At 48.2% G+C, this 14,353-nt stretch overlaps 1 protein-coding gene across 8 annotated transcripts in view; it reads right to left on the reverse strand.

The window, feature by feature from the left end:
* LOC116099261 (IQ motif and SEC7 domain-containing protein 1) overlaps nucleotides 1-14,353 on the reverse strand; it is a 330,953-nt gene that overhangs the window by 72,995 nt on the left and 243,605 nt on the right. Inside the window, exon 1 of one of the 8 annotated variants that reach the window (XM_031382564.1) lies at nucleotides 3,390-3,734. The exons of the other annotated variants lie outside the window; for them this stretch is intronic. The gene's annotated coding sequence lies outside the window, so the exon portion shown is untranslated. Of the gene's footprint in view, nucleotides 1-3,389; nucleotides 3,735-14,353 lie in introns of those variants that run through there. 8 annotated transcript variants of the gene reach the window in all.

Consider the following 14,353-nt stretch of genomic DNA (forward strand, 5'->3'; position numbering starts at 1 on the left):
TATATATATATATATATATATATATATGTATATAGTGAGTTCTAGGCAGCCTGAGCCACACAGCAAGACCCTGTCTCAAAAAGCCAAAATTTGAAAAAATAAATAATAGATAGATAGATAGATAGATAGATAGATAGATAGATAGAAACTGAGACTATGAAAAGCCTAGTGACTTGGGCTAAGTCATGTTCAAAGCTAGGAAACTGAGAGCTGGATCTAAAACTCCACAGGATTGAGGACATGGACGGCTATCTCCATGTCCTTCGTCTGAAGCCTCATGCATCCAAGTTCACCACCTTTCAGTCCCTCTTGTTGCTACTCATCCCCACCTCTTGTAACTTCCAAACTGCTGGCTACTTTTATGTCAAACAAGCTAGAATTATCAGAAAGGAGGGAGGCTCAATTAAGAAAATGCCTCCATAAGATTTGGCTATAGGCAAGTCTATAGGGCATTTTTTTTAATTAGTGACTGATGTGGGAGGACCACCCTGGGCTGGTGGTCCTGGGTTCTATAAGAAAGGTCAAGCAAACCATGAGAAGTAAGCCAGTAAGCAACACTCCTCCATGGCCTCTGCATCAGCTCCTGCCTCCAGGTTCCTGCCTTGTGTGAGTTCCTGCCTTCACTACTTTTGATGATGAACTGTTCTATGGAACTGGGAGTGAAATAAACCCTTTCCTCTCCAAGTTACTTTTGGTCATGGTATTTCATCACAGCAATAGTAACCCTAAGACACAAACCATTCTTTCTTTTCCAGCCCTTGTCTACTGTGGGGAAAGAAGCCTGGGTGATGGTAGGTTAAAATGAGGATGCTTCAGCTTGGCTCAGAAAAGAACTTGTGCATAGGAGCAAGAAGGGCAGCTCTAGGATGGTCAGACTCTCTGAGTTCACTGGTAACAAGGGCCACCAGCCGCTGCCTCTGGATGTGCTGTAAGGTACTCACTTTCCTTCCTGGTTTGTTTCAGACCAAATGCCCAGGCTAAGCCCAAAGCTTGCCCCAGATCACTATCTGACAGACCTGCGGGTGGAAGGCCCTGATCCGTGCCTTGCTACACTGAAACACCCTCAGGATTCTTGCCATCCCCTCAAGGTTCCACAAAGCCCTTGGAGGAATTAAGCACAAGATACAAAACACATCATTGGTGCCAGAGACTTGGAGTTAAATAGCCACCCCCCAGGGAGGGGCATCAAAGCTCATCCTATCTAAGATACCACTAGTGAAAAGGGACTTAACTACTTTCTCGGGGTGTTTCTGGGTGCAGCTCATGACAAAACTTATATTAGCCTTAAACATTAGGGACAGGTACCTCCTGTAGAGAGGAAGAACTCACACAGATGGGCTCCCTTCTACATAGGCAGCAGGAGCTCACCAGCCTCCATATAGTCTCCACTTTCACACACAGCATGCAGAGATCCATGTGGGTCAGCATGAACCCTGAGCCTCCTATGTACAACCATCCAACCCCAAGGTAGGGTCCCTGAGGGAATCAAGAACTGGAACACTCAGGGGCTTAGATAGACTACATGCTAGTGTCAGAAGACTGGCATAAAAGTTAGCTGAAGACAAGTGGGATCAACTTTCCACCCACAACCTTGTTTACTTGTCCCCAGACACTGGGGAAGTAGCCTGTCATAGGATGGCAGGCAGAGCAGAGCTGGGCAGGACAGCCATAGCAGTGAGTGCGATGGGCCCTTTAAGCAGCCTTGAGACTAGTGGCAACTTTGGTCATAAGACCTAAGATTACTTAATGTTTGCAAGCTGCAGGAGCCAGAGTCCCTTACAAAGGGGAACACTGGTCCCTTTCTTTATTCCTCCATTACACAGACCTCTGTGGTGGCCTCCAGTCTCATGGCACCTTCCCCACGAACCAGCTAGCTACCCAAGAACACCTAGGGTGCTTGGGAGACAGGAGCAGGCCCCTAAACCCTGAATGTGCTGTGTGACCTTGGACATGTCCCTGCCTCTCTGTGCCAGACTCTTGGGTACTCTCTCCAGCACAATACTCAGTGACAGGGCTGAGGGCAATGTGGCACATTGAACCACCTCTTAGCCTGTCTTTTCCAACACTAGGGATGGAGGGGGCAGGGAATGCCTCTGGTTTTCAAATTCAACTCCGGGGGTTTTTATGGTCAAGTAACTTTAGAGGCCTGGCCACCTTGCCAGTCCATGAGGAGCAGAGCACAATGCTGGGGGCAGGGAAGGGTGACTAGAAGGCCACGTTGGAGCCTCCTCTGGAGTTGGAGAGGGGCTACACTGACTGGCCAGTATGAACACAGGCAGATGCTGGCCATGAAATGAAACAGTGGCTCAGCAATGTGCACAGCCAGACTCCTGATCTGACCACCAGGTAGGAACTGAGCATGCTCAGAGCAACACACACAACTGACCAGGCAGTGCCCACAGCTGTCCTTGGGAGGCTCATGAAGTGGACAGAGCCAGGGGAGGGGACACCCAATTGTCATCTTTCTGCTCAGTTTGCTCCAGTGACAGATCAGCTGTGACAGTTTACAGCTTGGCAATTTAGAGTGGGTACTACCCAGTAGAAAGATGGAAAGGGGTTTTCCCTGGGACTCCTGGAGGTGTGGGAGGTCCTTGTACACCTTCTCTGCTAACCAAGCTTGCCAAGGCACAGAATAAGGACAGCTGCTGTGGTCAGGATGGGTGTGGGATTTCCCACACCAAGCCTCACCCGAAGGTCCCAGGCCCAGGCTGTTAGAAAGGAATAGGGTTTCCTTTACCAGCCCCCAGTAAATCTCACAACCCTATACTACAGCCTGCCTCTTGTCACATACAGGACCAGGTCCAGAGGTTTCACTATGTCCTGCCCCTAAGCCTTGACCCTTGAACTGATTTCACTGGGAGGGACCTACCAGGAAGACCCCCGAGACCAAGGCCACACAAGCAGGGCCAATTTTGGATCAGGTCCCTGTAGTCCAGGCTGTTCAGCTTGAACTAAGCTTTCACCCACTCTGGGGCGCGTCCAGCAGTGTGAGGCAAATTCCTGAGATGCTTCTAACTCCCTCCCGCCCGCAGGCTCGGGACTGGGAAGCGCTGGAGGGGTTTCTCCAGGTGGAGGGGGGAGGGGAAAGGAGGCAAGGGTCACAGGGCGACCCCCGGGCTCTGTCCCAGCACAGCAGGAGGCACCGCATTGGCGTGGAAGGCGACCGCCCCCACCCAGATCGCCAGCACCCCGCTGCGCGGTCCGCAGAGCGCAGAAGCCGTTCGGTCGCGTCCTCCGCGCGTCCCAGGGGCCGCCCCGCACCGCCCCGCTTGCAAGGCTGGTGGCGCCGGGTCCCCAGAGTCTGCAAGCCCGCAACGCGCGCGCGCGCGAAATCGCCGCGGCTCCGCTAGCCCGCCGGGGTCCGCACATCCCGGCCCGCCCGCTCCTACCTCTCGGTGCCCGCAGCTGCCGAGCGCGCGCCGACCCGCCGAGAGCGCGGCCCTTACGCGTCGGGCCGGCGGGGCGCGGGGTCCAGGGGCGCACAGAACCGGAGCCTGACCCCGCGCCCCCGCCCGACGCGACCTTGGCGGGGGTCCTCTCTCTGCCTGGCCTCAGTTTCCCCCTTCCGAAGGTGTGTGTGCGCGCGCGTGTGTGTGTGTGTCCGGGGGCGGGGAGGACGGGTGCCGCCCCAACCAACGACGTCACCGAAGTCTGGGCAAGTGGAGGGCGCTGGAGGCCGCGGGGCCGCCGCAGCGGATAGGCCAGGTGGCCAGGCACGCAGAAAACCAGCGCGGAGTGGTAGGCGCGGCGGCACCTTTCCTTTCTCCTACGTACCTCAAGATTCCCCCCAAGTCAACACCCAGCCGAAATGCAGCCGGGGCCCACACTCCCTGGCCCTCCCAAGGAGAACCGCATCCCCTGCGGCCAGTGTTCCTCCTCCCGCACTCGTCCGCAGTTCGCAGAGACATGCCACCGGCTCCGAGTGGCACTGTGTTCCGACTGCTGAGGTTTATCCGGGCACCACGCCCCTCCGCTTCTCCTCTAGGGACCCCCCCCCGCCCCCCGCCAAACAAACACACACACACTATTCTGTTGGGCGAAAGAAGGGCGAAGGATCCTAAACTGAAGGCTGTGTCCTTTATCCTTCTAGTGCAATGGACTTGCCACCAAATAAATACTATGAGGGGCTTCAATTAGCCTGGCAACTGTCTTTGAGAATGGGGTAGGGGAGTCTGCACCGGGAACCCTAAGTTTGGGAAAGAAATAGACTGGAAAGGGGAGCTTAGCCTGGAAGAGATAGGAAGAGGGAAGGTGGGTTCGCAGGGTTGTGCCTAAGAAAAATACAAGGATGAGAAAGCATTGTCAGCTGTGCAGTAGAGAGCAGAGACGTGGGGAGCACACAGCAACCCAGTCGGAAAAAGGGGCTTCCTAGGCAGAGTCCCCACGCCTCCCACCAGGTGGAGCAAGGGCGCCAGGAGAGAGCACTGCATCCAAGCAGCGCCCCCTGGTGCCTAGAAGCGGCGAGGCAAGAGACTGGAAGGACTGCGCTGCCGCGGTCCAGCCTGGAGGAATCTGGGGGAGTGATGTCATGTGTGAGCAGATGGGGTTGGATAGGCTGCCATTAGGCTGTGTTGACCTTGAACAAGGTGCTTCCTCTTTCAGAGCTATTTTATCTTATACCCTGCTTTTTTATTTATTGCTAGACAGTGCCTCACTCTAGCCCAAGCTTGAATGGAACTATGTAGCCCACACTAGTCTTGAACTCATGACAATCTTGCCTAGCCTTCCAAGTTCTGTGATTACAAGTATTAGCTCCCATGCTAACACCTAACTCTTTAAGAATTTTCTGAATCTTAAAATATTGTGTATTGATAACCAAGCTAAGGTGTAGTCTAGATCCTGGTATATCTTTCTTGCCCCCTGACAATCATAATCTATGCCGTGTGGCCACTCCTGCAACCCTGGTACTTGGGAGACCATTTTTGAGACCTTGCCCCACCTGAAAAGTAAATCCATAGCACCTTGCTGGTGCCCTCCAGTAGGATGGGCTCACAGTCCAAGGTATGAGTCTTACCCTCCCCCAAACCGAGTTATAGCTTTGCACATTGTTAGAGCAATGGCTTATTGTTTTAGTTTAAGACAATGGAGCCTATGCTAGTCTGGGACTCCCTTAGAAGATCAAGCTAACCTCAAACTCACAGAGATTCTCCTGCCTCTGCCTCTCAAGTTCTGGAATTAAAGGTGTGTACCTCCAGATCCAGCGTACTGTACAAGTTTTAAAACATATGTTTAAAAGCACTCCTTCAAGGAGGAAGATTCTTGTGTAGTTTTTTTAAGATTTATTTATTTATTTTATGTATATGAGTACACACTGTAGCTGTACAGATAGTTGTGAGCCTTCATCTGGTTGTTGGGAATTGACTTTTGGGACCTCTTCTTGCTCCGATCAACCCCGCTCACTCCAGTAGACCCCACTCACTCTGGTTGACCCTGCTTACTCAGGCCCAAAGATTTATTTGTTATTATAAATAAGTACACTGTGGCTGTCTTCAGACACACCAGAAGAGGGCGTCAGATCTCATAATGGGTGGTTGTGAGCCACCATGTGGTTGCTGGGATTTGAACTCAGGACCTTTGGAAGAGCAATCGGTGCTCTTACCCACTGAGCCAGCTCACCAGCCCATAGTTTTTATAACTAATATTGCTGGTGTGGAGGTCAGTTATGGGGCTGGTAGAAGATAGGCAGTTGTGTGACCTTAGCCAGGTCCCATCACCTCTCTGAACCCCATAAACTGTAAGCTGAAAGTGATGGCATCCCCATCCTGTCTCTGTCAAGGCTGCTGAGTGGGTCGGCCACACTGATGTGTGGAAGGTGTGTAAAGGGCACTGTGTGGAAGCTTCATTCCCAGAAGCCAAGAAAGCAAATGTTGATGTATTGAACTATATCAAATTAAACTATATAAATGGAATCATTTACCACAAACAAGGTAAAAAAGACAAATGGCACCCTGAAACAATGTCTGCGGCACATAGCACAAGTTAATGAGGAAAATGAGAAAAAAGTTAATTTCTCTAACATAGAAAGTGCTCCTTCCAATCGATAGGATGACTAACCCACTAGAAAGCAGCCAAGGCTATGACAGCTGCTCAGGGAAAATATTCACCCCTGCTTGTAATTAAATGCACATTAAAGAAATGCAATCAGAACACAATTCACTTCACCTGCTTTAAAAAAATACCCATTTGGGGGGTGGAAAAATGGTTCAGTGGTTAAGAACACTTGCTGTTCTTACAGAGGACCCAAGTTTGGTTTCCAGCACCCACATATATTCTTTGCTTGTCTTTGTGTCTCAAAAAGCTGAGTACAGGCAGGCCCCAAGCTATGATGTTTCCATCTTATGTTTCCCTCATTTTACAGTGGTGTCATGTACTCAGTGATATGTGGTGAACACACTCCAGACTTGAGTTCTGATCTTTCCCTGAGCTAGTGAGATGCAGTCTGACCATCTTCCAAGATGTCGGGATGAATAGGTTTCCCACGGGGGTCAGCGGACAGGACACCAGCCTGCTCTACACAAAAGGTGCTGCCTAACTGGAGGGTAAATCAGCAGATATACTGAATAAATTTTCCACCAAACATTTTCAGTTCATGATGGGTTTGTTGGATCTTAAATATCCCTGTACCTCCAAAGTCTGTGTGAAATGGCTTTGGCCTCTAGGGTGGCAGTACCGGGAGGTGACTGAACCTCTACTCTTTGTATCTTCTTTCTCAGGCCTTGACTAGGAGCTGCTTCTGCCTCCTGATCTTGCCATGATGGGTCGTGCTTCCATGGTGCCAAGCAACCACGGACCAAACCCTCTACAAGTGTAAGCTGAAACAAGATATTTGTTACAGTATTGGAGGGCTGATCTGCATGCTTATGTTAAGTATTTGTACCTTTGGAGGTGTGTGTGGGGGGAGTGATACAGAATATCTGCTGACCCCTGCACATACTACCTCTGACAAGGATGAGCCAGGGAAGGCACAGTAATACCCTGAGAAGGGCAAGGAGAGTTGGGAACAGGAAAGAGGACTGGCCCTCCACTGAAACATTCTACTTACAGGTGCATGTGTGTTTTTGTATATATGTATGTACATACATATATGTATAAGTATATATCTCACTATATTACTGTTTTACTGTTTTGTTTTGTTTTTTACCCTCTGTATAGCCCTGGCTATCCTCAAACTCAAGAGATCTGCCTGCCTATGCCTCCCAAGTGCTGGGATTAAGGGCATGCACTACTAAACCTGGCTTGGATATATTGCTGTTTTTTGGTTTTTGGTTTTTTTTTTTAATGATGTTTGCAAATAATAAAATTCTATCTGAAAGACAACTCAGTGGCCAAGAGCACTTGTTGCTCTTGAAGAGGATCTGGGTTCAATTCCCAGCACCCACATAGGGGCTCACAACCATCCTAACTCCAGTCCCAGAAGATCTATGAGTGCCAAGCATACACATCGTGCACACACACACACACACACACACACACACACACACACACACACACGTGTGTGTGTGTGTGTATGTAAGCAAACATTGATACACATAAAATAAATGTAAAAATTTAGAAAGAAAATAGCAATTTCTGATGTTGGGAGATATGATGTCTAGGGTCTGACACAGGCTTGGGATGATTGCCCATGTGACCTCAGTATGGAGGGTGCCCCTTCTGAATCCTACAGTTTCCTCTACCAAGTGAGCAGGAAGCATAGGACAAATGCCCACCACACACTGACAGTCTGGAACCTTCTCAGCAGAAGAGCTAACTGGGTGTTGAAAGAGCCCCAGAGGACATGGAGATAGCAGAGTTAAGGGTCAAGGGACCCAAGTGATTTTTGAGATTCCCCCAGCTCCCTCAGGGCCAGTCCTATCTGCTTTTCCCATGTCCATATCCTGCCTGGAAATACTTATTTCATGTTTCCTGTCTGAGGTTACCCTGGCAACAATTTTGTCATCTGTCTGGGTTGGAGGTCAGTCCTGTGGCATGGGACAGATGACCAATCTGTAGATACCATGTGGGTCTGAGATGTTTAGGGCAGAGCCTCATATTGGGCAACCAAACCTACTCACCCAGAGAGTGACCCAGCCTGGATCCTCTCCTGCCCTGCCCCGCCCCTTCTATGTATAGAGGAAGTCAGGGAATGGATAAGAAGAAAACCACAAGACACAAAATAGTGTGCTCACTGCAGTGCGGATGCTAGCAGCACAGGAAGTATGTGTAGCGGAAGCCATTCCATCCCTCATTTCCCTCCCCCTCCTTTCTCTCATCAGCAGGCATGTCTGTGCCTTCTTCTTGTAATTTAAACAAGGCACTCTTCAACCTTTCGAGCCCCAGTCTACCCTTTTAGCTCCTACTTCTATCCAGTACTGTCCCTTATGGAAAGCAATTTTCAAAAACTGACTCAATCATATCCCTCTCCTGCTCAGAACTCCTCTACAGCTTCCTACGCTTTTGGGATAACGAGATTCCTCACCCAGTCCCATCTCCAGCAGCTTCTCGACAGTCAGGCTAAACTTAATGGCTTTGAGCACATACTGCTGTGCCATGTCACCATGTGTTTGTCCGTTGTAGTCTTCTGCTTTATTCCGTATTTGAAGAAGAAATCAACAATAGAAACTATGATTCAGGTCGGGCGGTGGTGGTGTATGCCTTTAATCCCAGCACTTGGGAGGCAGAGGCAGGCGGATTTCTGAGTTCAAGGCCAGCCTGGTCTACAGAGAAACCCTGTCTTGAAAAACAAAAAAAAACAAAAAAACAAAAAAAACAACAAAAAAAAGAAAGTACGATTCAAAAAATGTTAAAGTCCAGTTCACATAAGTAGCTCAGAGAACAAAACCACAAATAACCTATAAACATACAACCACACACACAACTTCACCAATAAAGACAGACAGACTGCACAATGGTGACGCGCTGTTAGTTTCCAGCACATGAACAAAACTTCCTAAATGTTTGTTAGCTGTGTCCAAACCCATTAGACCTAACTCCAAAGATATCACTTCCTCTATACGTCATTTTTTGGGCCCCTACTGTGTCCAGCACTTCTAGGACACTGGTTTGGGCAGAAGGTCTACAGATGATAGCTACCCATAACAGGAGCTAAGCAGCCACACTGACCAGCTGGGGGTCTGCTCACCTGATGAAGGGCTCTGGGGCTAGGAAAACACCCTATTCATCCTTCATAAACCAACTCTGCAAAGCTGGCCTTAGAGAGGGCAGCAGTGTAGTTGGGGCAAGGGTGCAGGGCTGGGGGCTGCTCTGCTGGGGAGACGAGGCGCTGCTGAGATAGGGTGAGAAGAAGTACCTGGATGGAGGGCAAGGTGGCAGACATGGCCATGTGCTTGCCACACACAGGACTTTCTGTTACTTGGTATCTACTCTATGTCAGGCAAGCATTGTACCTGTACTCTGTCCTCACAGTGTTCCTAGATAGTGCCCCCACAAACACCCATGGAGGACAGTGGCAGGTCAGGGACTTTCCTAACTAGGTTCTTTTTATCACTCTTTGGCATCTCTGTTAGTTTGGGGAACAGTAGATACCATGGTGTGGGACGCTTCCCTTACCTAGCACAAACCTCTACCTTCCAGCTAGCTTTCTGCCATGGGATTCTCAAATGTAAGAATGTCCTCCAGTAAGAATGTGGTCTGTGAAGCCCCACTTCAATAAGCATCAATTCCAGTGTTTAGCCTTGACACACTGGAGGGTCCCATGATAGGCATGTGTTCAGAACAAGGGTAACAAGACTATGACTGGGGTTGGGGGAAGGGAGGTTCTGGGCTAGACACAGGGCCTCTTGCATGCTAGGCAAGCATTTTGCCCTGAGATACATACACCCCCAGCCTTCCAAACTCTCTCTCTCTCTTTTTTCTTTTCTGGAAAGTCATCTAGATACCCTCTTAAAATGGGGAGGGTTTTAACACCATGAAAATAGCATTTAAAAATGTATGGTCAGGCCAGGAGTGTGGCTCAGTAGGATGTTGCTTGCCTAGCACACACAAAGTTCTTGTTCCATCCTCAGTCAAAAAAAAAATTTAAAAATTAAAAAAAAAAAAGGAAACCAAACTGGTAGTGCAAACCTATAAGCCCAGCCACTCAGCTCTCAGCAGGCTGAGACAAGAAGGTCTCAAGGTCAAGGACTGCCTGGGCTACTGGGTAAGTGAGGAAGGGCTAAGCCTGAGCACTTCAATGAGTCCCTGCCTCAAAATACAGAGGGTTCAGTGGCAGTGTACTTGCCTAGCATCTTCCAAGTCTGTTCAACTCCTAGTATTGTGAGAAGAACAAAACTGAGCACTGTAAAGTGAGGTACGGCTTTGACAAGGTGCTGAGGTAATTCACTGGCCTCTGCTTCTTCCCCATGACAGTCTCTATGCAATAGGACACTCTGAACGCTAACTTCCTCCTGTGTTTGGCTCAAAACAATCAAAGATCTGAATTGAAGACAGACAGTTCCAAAACTAGTAGATAAACCACAGGCCTGATGAGAGTTAGGCCATTATTTCTTGCACAGCACTAAAATGCAAAGGATGAAATAAAAGTCAGTAAATCACAATGAGAAACTTTTGCATGTCAAAAAAGGCCGTCAAAAAAGTGAGAAGAGCTGGAGAGATGGCTCAGTGGTTAAGACCATTGGCTGCTCTTCCAGAGGACCAGGGTTCAATTCCCAGCAACCACATGGATCTGATGCCCTCTGTTGGAAAAAGAAAGGAAGGAAGAAAGGAAGAAAGAAAGAAAGAAAGAAAGAAAGAACAAAAGAAAGAAAGAAAGAAAGAAAGAGAGAGAGAAAGAAAGAAAGAAAGAAAGAAAGAAAGAAAGAAAGAAAGAAAGAAAGAAAGAGGAAGGAAGGAAGGAAAGAAAGTGGGAAGAATCAGGGATGGTGGTGAACACATTTAATCCCAGCACTTAAGGCAGAGAGGCAGGTGCATCTCTGCAAATTCCAAGCCAGCCTGGTCTATACAGTGTATTCCAAGACAGCCAGGGCTACATAGAGAGATTCTGTCTCAAGCCACCCCCCAAAAGTGAGACGATGCCCTTACACAGGAAAAGATGACTGTGAGTCTCATAACCACTGGGACATGCATTTGGAGCATAAAGAAACTAATGACTCAGTGAAATAATCTAGTAAAAACCAGGGTCAAGGCTGGAGAAAGACTTCCCCCACAGGAGAATATTCCCTGTGAATGTAGGAAAAGACTCCCCAACATCATTTATCGAAGAGAACATGCAAATCAAAGCCACAGAGGACAGCCTTTCACACCAAAGAGGTTGCTGGAATTGCTGTGGACGACAGCTAATGCTGAAGAGGACACAAAGCACACCCTCATGGCACGGTGTGACGAGAGTGGGAAGGGGCCTCTGCTCTGGGGAACAGCTTGCCTACTTTTTCTAATCTAACTCAAGACTTCACTCATAGTTAGCTGTATGAGAAATGGAAGCTGTGCCCATACACAAATGTTGGCAAAACCCCATAGCAATAGCATTTCTAAATATCCAAGTGACAACCACCGGTGTGCATCTTCTAGGGACCAGACAAGCCAGAAATGGACAGTAGACTGCTACTCAGCAACACACGGAAATAAACTGTAGCCATGATATAGCCCTTGAATCTACACCAAGACAGCAAAGGCCACACATCACGGGTTTCTATCCATAGAAGATCCTTCCAAAGCAACTCTACAGAGACAAGAGGGCTGATGGGTGCCAAGGATTTGTGGGAGACAGGGAGTGGAGTGGAGTAGAGTGGAGTGGAGTGGAGTGGAGTGGAGTGGAGTGGAGTGACTTCAAATAATGCTGTAGTGCTGGTTACTCAACAAGGACAGTATGCTAATGTTGTGGAGGTACACATTTACTGTGGCTGCATTTCATAGAATACACACTGCGCTTCAATGAAGACTTCACAAAACACAGACTCAAAGCAACACAAGAATTAGATGGAGCCGGGAGTAGGGGTGTGATCCCAGCAGTTGGAAGGTGGCAGCAGGAGGGTAAAGAGCTCAAGGTCATCCTCAGCTAAGAGAGTTCAAGGCCTGCTGGGGCTACATGAGATCCTGTCTCAGAAATTAAAAGGAAGGATGGGAGGGAAGGAGGAAGGGAGGGGAAAGGGAAGGAAGGGAAAGTTTGATATAAAGAACCTGATTGGGGCAAATGACAAAATAAAAACATGGCTTGTATAAACTTCATTTTGACTGTGGTAATACGGAACTGTTGAATGTCTTATTCTTAGAAGAAAAAGACTGGAGTATTATTTAAGGGTAAATGTCTCATCTCACATTTGCCGTGACCTCATACACACACACACACACACACACACACACACACACACACACACGTGCCCCAGAACAAGAATTGGTAACATTTTACTAATGGTGACTGGGGTGAAAGGGACATGGAAGAAGCCTGCATTTGTCAAATTATTTTCAAAACTCTGCTTTAAGATTTTTTGGCTGAGGATTTAGATCAGTGGTATAGCACTTGCCTAGCATCCCTGAACCTCTGGATTCTGTCCTCAGTGCTGGAAAAGTAAAACTAAAAATAACAGGGTAAGAGCTGATGAAATGTTTTACTAAGTAAAAGTGCTTGGTAAGCCTGACAACCTTGAGTGTGATCCTTAAAAGTTGTCCCTAGACCTCTACAGGTGCACCATGGCATGTGCACATGTGCATTTGTATATACACACACAGATAAAATAGACTTCAAATTAATTAATTAATTCAAAATAATTAAATGTAATATCATTCAAAATAATTAATTCAAAATTTTTACAACTCAAAGAATTCAAGAGTAAAAAAAAAATACTGCCCAGAACTCGACTAAATTGTGCATTGGTGCAGGGAGCAGCACTGGTCCTGTGATGAGCAAAGGTCATTTGGAGGTGGGGGAGGAGAGGGTGGTGGAGCAGCTTATCATTCCATTTGTCTGATAGATCCCAATGAAGACATGGCCACAGGTCAGTGTGGTGATACATTTCTGGCTGCCACAGTTTGTATTCATTCTTCCACTCAGAAAATATTTAGTGAGTGCCTTCTGTGTGCAGGGAAACTTGTAAAACACACACACACACGCACACACACACACTGCTCTTCTGATGCTGAGATGCAGCCTAGCTGGGGAAGACTGTGTAGCAGGAAGAGGATATGGGCACCCCACAGCAACACCTTCCCCCAGACCCATACCAGCCCAGTATCCTGAATGATAATGACTTGTATCTTGACTCATTTCTGCCTCATGGCCCAAGATTATAAGGAAGTTAAATTTTGTAAAATTCTCCCAGTTGTTAAGCCCTGGGACAAGTCAAGCTTAGTGAGGGCCGTTGGTGATTTGGTTGGGGTTTGTTTCCCAAAGGAATACAAAGAAGACATTTAGTTCCCTTTACAACAGCACTAAGAGGTAGTGGGGACCTTTGAGATTTGGTGGTTGGGGCATAGCTCTAGGAGGAGGATGATGTTCTCCCGGGGCTGTAGTTATCGGAAATCAGCTTATGCTTTGTAAAGTGAGGAGGTCCTTGGCCTTTCTGCACTCTTACCAATTCCTATCCACTTGTCCACCATATTGTGACCAAACAGAGGCCCCTTACCAGACACTGGCCCTATGATACTTGGTCTTCTACTACTAGAATTCTGAGCTAAATAAACCTCTTTTCTCAAACAAATACTCTTCTCTGCTTGATAAACTATCTCATTTCAGCTATTTGGTTATACCAATCCAAAGACAATAGCTCTGCACAGGCAGAGTACATGCACAGGGCAATCTTCTGGCCTGTGTCTGTGAGAGAAAATACAGAGTTAGCTAGGCTACCAGTTAGGGGCTGAGGACTGAGGAGTGGCATCATGTGGCAGAGCAGGGTCGGGAAGTGGCAGATGACACCTCACCTCCGCCCTGCACAAAGCACAGTGGCCAACCAGCCCCAGCTCTGGCCTTCAGAGGACCCAACAGAGCCTCCACCCTACCATACAGCTGACACTTCTCAGAGATTCCAGCTCCTGGAGGTTTGGGGATTCCCAAGCCGGGAGCCTTGACTTATTTTAAGGAATCTTGCATCCCATATGTACAGCCAACACTGTGGCAGACCAAACAAACACTGCTTTTCACATGCTGACATCCTTCAAACCCAAACATACCCGCTGCAATGCCAGCTGCAGTCTCCTTGAACCGGGTCTTCAGTTAAGCTCTTTGGGAGGGGAGGGGGCATCTCACAGTTTCCTATGAAAAGCAGCCAAACTCTTTTCCTGGAAAAGACTTGGCAGGCAGAAGGGAGGCTCACTTGCTCCACTGCAGGGCAGCAAAAGATCAAAGGGAAGGTTTGCCATGGGTGGGAGGCTGCAGCCCAGGGGAACCCTGAGGAGTTTGGGAACTAGTAGCCAACTTAACGGC

Source organism: Mastomys coucha, unplaced genomic scaffold (genome assembly GCF_008632895.1).
Source record: "Mastomys coucha isolate ucsf_1 unplaced genomic scaffold, UCSF_Mcou_1 pScaffold20, whole genome shotgun sequence".
In the NCBI taxonomy this organism is placed as follows: domain Eukaryota; kingdom Metazoa; phylum Chordata; class Mammalia; order Rodentia; family Muridae; genus Mastomys; species Mastomys coucha.